This window comes from Myotis davidii, unplaced genomic scaffold, assembly GCF_000327345.1.
Source record: "Myotis davidii unplaced genomic scaffold, ASM32734v1 scaffold290, whole genome shotgun sequence".
NCBI lineage: Eukaryota > Metazoa > Chordata > Mammalia > Chiroptera > Vespertilionidae > Myotis > Myotis davidii.
Window position 1 is genome coordinate 7,549,670 of NW_006285049.1, and position 9,526 is coordinate 7,559,195.

The window sequence follows — 9,526 nt, forward strand, 5'->3', positions numbered from 1 at the left end:
AGCTCATTAAGAATGAGGATGCTGTTTTCACAAGATAGGCTGATAACATACCATGTCAGGGAAGACACACTCTGGGTGTGCATTTCACTCTGAAAATTACAGAACTGGCCAAACCCAGAGAACATAGAGCAATATCAGTCATTATGATTTCTGTCTGTCAGCACATATACTCCACTAGCAGTTATTTTCTATTACCTTCCTTTTCAACTACCTTTGGCAAAATGAAGAATTTAAAGGGGCATCATGGCAGTGCAGAATGCCATTTTCAAGAAGAATAAAATGATATGAACAAAACTATTGTGTACAGCAAAATACAGTAAATGATTTATAGTAATTGTGCAGTCTCTGTGGGATGAAATGTCAGACAGCACAGAATGAAGAATTGGAAGGAAGCCAAGTTAAAGTGAAATATTAAATTAAAAATTGTGGCAACTTTCAATTCAACGATGGACTGATTTCTAAATTCACCGAGACATTAGGGTAACGTTATTATCCATTTAAGAGAGAAATGTCGTGAGAGATGGCTTATCCAAGAAAATAGATTAAATCCTGTATTAAGTTAACCTTGATTTTGTGCTAGATCTTTGTGGGCCACAGTCACTAACAAAGAGGGAAAATATCAGAAACAACTACAAGAGCTAATATGCCATAATTATTCACTCTGCGACAGGCATAGCATACACTCTACAGGTACACGCTCATCCCATTATCCCAATGATCAATTGTGGTAGATACTATTATTATTCCCACAACTTGCCTAAGTTTATACAAACAGAAAGTGGCAAAATCTGGAATTAAACCAAGGCCTGCCTCATTAAACTCTCACTCTACAGTACAGTGCACTATAATGGCTTTTCCCCACATCTATTAAGGAGTTTTTTTAGGATAAAATGCACTATATTATGTGATATGTGAAATGGAAGTTGTAACTGTGTCTATTTGATTCCATTGTGTAAAGGCTATCACTCCTCTTCTCCCCCGGACTCCCCCCACTGCCGTTTCTCTAAAGAGGGAAATTCTAGGGTCACATTTATTAGAGGACTTTGAGTAACTGATGTGAATGAGAATTTTGACCTTATTAATTGTTCTGTGTAACACCCATGTGGTTAAAAGTTAAGGTCATTTTGTCCCTATAACTGGGAGCTTTCTATATGATAAACTAATTGTCTCTGTTCCTTAAATCCTGGTTTAATAAATCAATCACTATAAATTTTGGTTGAAACTTTATTTTGTGTTTATTTATTCAAGGAAGATTTTCGGTAACTTAATATCTTTTAGACGTCTCTCCAAAATTTCAGAGATTTCCACAAAATTTTGAGATATTTTAAGTTCATTAAATAGGAACACGCTGCTTAGTGAAAACCCACAAATTATTTTTTTGAATAACATTTTTTTTTGTTTTATACTATTTGTAATAGTGTTAGAATCAGAGCCTAAAACTAATGTTGTAAGTAAGGTTTGAAGACAAAACTTGAAAAAATGTCACTAATCACATTTATCATGAGTAATATTCCTTTGAGTTTCAGAAGCCACGTTGCTCATTGTTTTTGCAACTCAGAAGGAATTCATGAATAGTTAATGTTATTTATTAGTAATTTATTACATGATAACATGCATTTTAAAAATAAGAGGAATTGTAAATTCTACATGAAAACTCTGTTTACTACTATAAGGTCTAAGAAGCAAAGAGATATTTCTGACATTACTTGTTCCACTACACCATGGGTTTGGGCATAATAATCTCACCTGTAAAATAATTGACATTTTTAAAGAATAAAACAAAATATCTATAGTTTGGGATGTTTTAATGACCATCTATAATTATAGACAAAATGATCATATAATACAGTATCTTATATGACACAAGTTTAAATTAAACTCCCAAATTCAGGGTAGCCTATGTCTATTAATGTAAAGCAAATCTAAGTGTTGTTACTAACTGGTCAAATTAGTCTTGACCAATTTAGTTAGCCTTTTCCTGAATTAGTTTTTTATCATCTATAAAATGAGAATAATAATTTCACCTACCCCATTGGTTATTGTGTAATTTAGTAAATATAGCATAGTTCTTATTATGTATTTGCCCTCATCATTGCACTCTGGAAATACTTTATCAAATCACACATAAAAAATAGTGTATGAGTTTATGTCCCAAAACACTCAATGCCTGCACTTTCCAAAAATAAATAAATAAATAATCTCATTATGTTATTTTCATTTGCACTTTTTTGTTTGTTTGTTGTTACCATTGATTATTTGTAATGTTTATTGACCATAGGTATTTTTCATGGGATTTCCTCCTTGCATTTTTTAAAATACATTTTATTGATTTTTTACAGAGAGGAAGGGAGAGGGATAGAAAGTTAGGAACATCAATGAGAGAGAAACATCGATCAGCTGCCTCCTGCACACCCCTTACTGGGGATGTGCCCGCAACCAAGGTACATGCCCTTGACCGGAATCGAACCTGTGACTCTTCAGTCCACAGGCCGACGCTAGCCACTGAGTCAAACAGGTCAGGGCTACATTTTTTTATAATAATATTTGTCTTTTAGTAATTGATATGAGTCTTTCATATATTCAGAATACTTACTTTTTTTATCAGCCTGCATAACATTGTTAAATTCTGTTTCCAATTATCTGTCTTTGAAAGTTGAGGAAGGAAGAGCATGCTTTATTCTTGTGAAAGAATCTTAAAACATAGACTATCAATCATCACTGTCTTGTTAAGAGAAGAGAATATGGGTTTTTGCTTTGTAGTATATGTCTCACCACATCCACTGAATAGATATGCATGCCTTGTTACATGAGAGAAGAGTATGCCCTTCAATGCAACCTTGAACATGAATTAGAGAAACCACTTTCTTCCTGGAGTCTTCCAACTAGATTACTGAAACCACTCAAACAATCTTTTATCAATGTTGCAAATTGTGTTCACTGGTTTTGTGATACCATTTACCTTTATTTGGTATGTGATATGCTAACATTTTATTTTTTTATGAAGAACTCCTTTTTAAAGAAACTTTGTATGCACAATGCAGTATTTGGTAAATGTTTGTTTAATGTTAAATAAACATGATAGTTTAAATTATGTGCAATTTTGGTTCATAGTTAAGGTTATGATTACAGTATTCATTTGCGGAGTCTACAGTATTCATTTGCAGAGTCATCCCACAACTGCACACCAGATTTCTGATTGTAATAGGGAGACTGATTAATTCCATTCATGTATTTCTTGCCCACCTTCTCGCTCCATGCTGTTTACTCCCATCAGGTCCATAATCATCATCCAATTTACAAGCCCTTTGGGTTAACTGTCTTCCCCCAACTTTTTCTGACTCAGTTTCTGTCTTTCATTTCTCCAAGTGTTTTAAATCAGAGTTACTTACCTTTTTAACCCCATTTTCAGATTTTTTCATGATGCCTTCCAATGTAATCCTATTTTCAAGATTTTTTCTCATATATTCAAACTTTCCTGGAGAAACTGTTTTAGTATCTACTGTTCTAACTTAAGCTGATTTTCCTCTGGTAACTGAATTCTCCCAGAAGAAACTAAAAGAATGAAATAGTTCATTCTCCTAATCACCACAATCTCAAAGTTAGGGAAAGGGACAGCATTTATTCATGGTATGTTTATAGATATGAGTCTTCTTTTTTTTTAAGTCGATGGTAAAGACTTAGACATTGTAATTACTGTAGTTTTTGCACTGAATCCTTGTTCTTTTAATATTGGCTGTGCAATCTTGTGGGAAAGGAATTAATCTTTCTGAATATTAATTTCATTACACATAAAATGAGCAAAATGACAGCTATTACACAATGATTGTGTGAAGAATAATAAATTAGTGCTTATATCTCTGACACAGAGGTGGTGTTTAATAAATGGCGGCTCTTTTTACTTCCCCTGGGCAAACCTAATTTAGGTTAGGGCATTTTTAACTGTAAAATATATGCAGTAATCATAAAATTTTTTGTTACTCTATAAGTCATATTATACAACATATTATCCCTTGTTCAAATGATATAAAATATAATTTTATTCAGATTGTTTTTCTATAATCTGATCCACACTAATAAGTATGGCTAAAACTAAGTATTGCATGTGCCCTTTCCCAAAAATGCTGTTTCTTCAGTTAAATAATTGAAAAGAGAGGTGCATGTAGAAGTACTATAAACATTAGATTTCTTTTTTACTTTGCACACAGTTATAAAATTCAACCTGCCCCTAAATGTTGGCACAAAACCAGATTCAATGTGAATCTTGCCAAAATACTTAAGAAATATAAGCCAAAAATCTGGAGAACAATCTGGCAGCACTTAGTGACGTCAAGAATGTGCACCCCTATGACCTAGCAGCCCTCTCCTGGGAGCCTCTTCCACAGGTTGATTCTGGAGGTTTGCCGAAGCTTTGTCTGGGGACCAGGGAATTATGGGAAACCTAGGTGTGCATCTAAAGGAGAAGGGATGGAAACGTGTGGAATAAATAGCCTACGGGCTATGCAGTGGTCAAAAGCAAAGATCAACATACACAGCCAGCATGCAGCTGCACTCAAAGCCACAATATTGAGTTAAAAATAACCATAAGCATGTCTGTAGCAGAGTAGCATTTTTGTAAATTAAAAACAGATATATTCATAAAACAAAAATGCACATTTTTCAGGACACAAACATATCCAAGGACACATATTAAATGCATTAGAGTAGGTGATGCATTTATAGGTGACTATAAAAGGAAGGAAGTGGTAGTGGGAATAACAGGGGGAAAGGGAGAAAATAAGTTGCACAGACTAAGGGTGATGGTACATCATGAATTGAGGATTATGATTCATTCAATTCTCTGTTTCTAAGGTCTAATAAAAACAAAAGAGAAAAAGAAATAGAGAGCGAGTGAGAAGAAATGAAGGGAAGGAAAGGAAAGAAAAGGAAAAAACTGCAATCAGGTCTTATTTCATGCATATCCATTTAAGAACTTCTCTTTTAATTTCTTCACAGTGGTTTTGATTCAATTTGTATCCCTGCATATCACCAAAACATATTTCCTGAAGATGACTGCATTAATTATACCTACGTTTAGTAGGTTCACTTAATGACTACAGGGATGTTTAGATATTAAATTGATGGACTTAATCCATGCCTAAATTAAAAACAGGAAAAACAAATTGTCTTTCTACCTGGCTGTGTCTTCCACTAAGCGTGCTGAACATTTGCTGTAACAGGATGGTTTCTACAGCAATTTATGAGTCTTATTTTTCACAGCCAGAGAGAGTTCCTAAATAATAAAAGGGTAGAATATGTTTGTGTGTGCATGCTTGTATTGGTGCACAAAGATTACATAAATTATATTTCTCAGTTATTTGTTCTACTGTGGGGGAGTATAGCTAAATTAAAGACAGATGTAAAACAGTAAGAGAAGCTAAGAGGCAAAGACAGAACACCGGCACACAGAACATACAGAACATCCCTCTGTGCTATGGAGATACAGGAAGCTTCCAAGATATAGGGCAAAACCTGGAGGGTTCTGGGAAGAGAATGAAAGGGAAAGGATTGGCAGGGTAGGGAATCTGCTTCCACGCAAACACTACAGGAGTTAACCATGAGTCGAGATTTCCTAAATTGCCTGGTGTCAGTATCTGGCACAGGAATTGGGAAAGAAGTAGATGCTTCAGTAAATGGTATTAGGAAATTCGCCTGCATGTTGGGAAACGAAATCTGTTTCAATTTTGACCAATCTCCCTTCATGCAGGTAAGTTCCATAAGTATTAAATATGAATTTTTAAAATTAAATATTAAAGTTTCTAGAAATAAATCTGAAGGAAATAGATGAAACTATCAGAATGTTTGGCTATGTTACCTTCTGAATATGTTACCTTCTTTAATGAACATTAAAATAAAAGCAAAATCAAGTAATAAACATGCAAGTTATATTTATAAGAAAAATATTAAAACCCTAACAGAGAAATGAGCAGAGAGCATTTACAGGAAAGAAATGGATAACTAAGAAATAAACAGACAAAATGTTAATTTAATTAAGTTAAAGACATGCTAACTACAGAAGCAATAAGAGAACACTATTTGTCTAATAAATTAGCAAAGGTTAATTGATGATTGAGAGCATATAGATGTCTGGGAACCTGTCTGTGCTTGTATGTGTGAAGGTCTATCTGTCTATCAAGTGTCTGAGTGTTCATTTGTGACACTTCCTGGATTTCATATTCCCTCCTATGGATAAATAAAACCTCTTTGAGGATATAAAAATAACTTTAAAAGTTTAAGTTTTAGCCCTAGCCAGTTTGGTTCAGAGAATCAGCCCATGGACTTAAAGGTTCCGGGTTCAATTCTGGCCAAAGGCAAATGCCTGGGTCATAGACTCACTTCTTGACCTTGGTTGGGGCACATGCAGGAGGCAACCAATCGATGTCTCTCTCTCATATAGGAGTTTCTCTCTCTCTGTCTCTTCCCATACCTTCCACTCTCTCTAAAAAACTCAATGGGGAAAATATCTTCAGGTGAAGATTAACACAAAAAATGAAACAAAGTTTAAATTTTTATTCATAGTTTTGTTTAGACTACACAATAAAAAAAGAATCTATCAACCTACACATGAGTTATGACAAATGTTCCATCACAGGTCTTTACTTTTTAGGTAATTATGGGCCAATCTATATAATAAAAGCCTAAGTAACTGTTACGGTGGAATGACAGAACAACCAGTCACTATGATGCACACCAACTACCAGGGGGCAGATGCTCAATGCAGGAGCTGCCCCTGGTGGTCAGTGCACTCCCACAGGCGGAATGCCACTCAGCCAAAGTTGGGCTTGAGGCTGGAGAGTGCAGTGGTGGTGGTGGGAGCCTCTCTTGCCTCTGCAGCAGCTCTAAGGAGCAGCAAGCAGGCAGGCGGTAAGGAGCGAGCAGGCCAAACTGTGAGAGGGATGTCCACTTGCCGGCTTAGGCCTGATCCCCAGGGAAACATCCACCGTGGGGTCCCAGACTGCGAGAGGGTGCAGGCTGGGCTGAGGGACCACCCAACCCTCCACCCCAGTGCATGATTTTCGTGCACCAGGCCTCTAGTTTGATAATATGGAAATATATTATGATCTCTCTCTCATACCATATGCAATGTTCTAAGTGTGACAGTTCTAAAGGTGAAGGATAGGTGTGCTACATATAAAAATAAAGATCTTTGAAAAAAGCATAGAACATCTCATGATATTAGAGTAGACTAAAATTTCTTAAGCAAGATGTATAAAGAGCTACCAATAAAATTTAAAAAGGAGAAATTGGCTGGTAACTGGAAGGGGATGTGGATTCACAGGTTTTGCTTCAAATTAGATAATCTAAATCATGTTTACATGTTGGTTAGTGTGATCCATCAGAGCTGGAGAATGTGATGATATAGGAGGAAGAAGGCATTGAAGGAGTATGTATTCATGCCCTACACATGAGCATTGGCTGGCTTCAGAAATTGATCCTAAGCAGCAGAATGTGGTAAAAGCAATGGGTTGTCACGTATGATTAGATTATATTAGACTAGAGGCCCGGTGCACAAAATTTGTGCTCTCTGCTCATTTCTCTGTTAGGGTTTTAATATTTTGCTTATAAATAAAAAACTGCAAGATGGTGCAGGCTGGGCTGAGGGACACCCCCACCCAACCTGCACCCTCTGAAATCTGGGACCCCTCAGGGGATGTCTGACTGCCGGTTTAGGTATGATCCCTTAAACCGGCAGTTAGACATCCCTCTCACAATCTGGGACTGCTGGTTTCTAACCACTCTGCCTGCCAGCCTGATAGCCCCCTAACCGCTCCCCTGATGGCCTGATTGATGCCTAACTCCTCCCCTGCCACATGATCATCCCCAACTGCCCTCCCCTGCTGGCCTGATCACCCCCAACTGCCTTCCCTTTCAGGGTTGAGGGGACTGGGGGACTCCTGCTGGATGAGGCAGGGCTAAGGAGACTGGGTTCCACCATATTGTGGCTGTGGGTGCCACCATCTTTGTGAGAGTGTGATAGTCAATTAGCATATCCCCTCTTTATTAGATAGGATTATAACTTCTGTTTTACTAGCAAACTCTCTCTGGCCTTGCTAAAGCAAGCAGCCATATCGGGGAGACCTATATGGCAAGAATCTGAGGATGGATTCTGTCCAATAGCCAGCAAGGAACTGAGTCTCACACTATAACAGCTCCAGGGAAACTCATTCTTGCCAACAGCCATACAGGCCCATCGGATAATCCATATGCTCTCAGTTTTGCCTATTTGTAGCATTAAAAAGAGCTGAGCAATGGTAGAGTCAGATGAGGGATGGAACAGCAAGCCCCAGGTGACCAATCAGTTAGGTTTGCCTCAGACTGAGGTGGCCCCAGAACATGACACTTTCAGTTTTAAAACTGGGACAGCCCCAGGAAAACCAGAGTGATTTGGTCACCTTCTCAGGCTAAAATTAGGATTCAATGTCACAGACTCATAATTCAGTGGCAGGTACCAGCAGGACACCATTGGCGCCTATGGATCTGAGGCCTACACCCTACTCTCTCTTGACATGATCTTATAAATCCAATCCCATAGGAAGATGCCATCTTAGTCAGAAGGAGGGGTGGAGAGAATAAGTCCTGGGTGGGAATGGGTTGGTGAAGAAACTCTTAACCACTAGACATTTATCTGAAAGAGATTTATTTTACCCACAACAGATAGTTTAAATTGAAGATCCTTTTCATGGATAAGCTTCTATCCTTTCTCCCTTCAGCACTGGGGGATCCAGGCTCAGGAGCAGGGAGAGGTCTGTTATAGAACACAAAGGAATTGCCATTTGTACACATCTAAGGTGGAGTGGGTACCATTAGACATCATTATACCTCTGTGATGGCTCAGTTAAGCTGGATTGATGTTTTGATGATTCCCTTTCCTGCATGGTTTGGATTACATTAGGCTCTGAGTGTAATTTGTGCAAGGTTTGGAAGGGGGAGTGATACTGCAGCTGTGTTTATGCTGGGAAGTCTGGGGTAGGGTTAGAGGCTGTGGGGCTCACTCCAGTGTCCTGGATCTACTGGTTCACCTTCTCAGCATAGATCAGCAGCCCCTGCAGCTCCATTGATCTTCCTGCAGCTCCTCCTAATGTTGGGTCAGTTTCCATGGCATTGTCAGCTCTTCCACCCATTATCAATGGCTTCAAAGTTGGAGACTTTTAAGCAGTGAGAGGTGGATGCAGGGGCCAGTGAAAGACTGAGACAGGGCCTGGTGTGTCTGCGTGAACTCCAGCTTATTCACAGGCTCCTGTTTGTCCTTGCTTCCCCCACTTCACTGTCGTAAATGTTTCCCCCCTCCGCGTCCCATGTGGTTCAAGGTTCAGGATCTGAAAGAGGAGCCGTACACAAATGAAAGAGAAGAGACAAGAGATAATCTGGAAATATTGGGGGGCCAGATGGGTAAGTCCAACTCAAGGGGAAGGACTTCCACTGGTGCTCAGGCCGCCCCAACCTTTTATTGGTTTGGGATCCACCCATAGCCCTTAGGCAGTCAATTTCC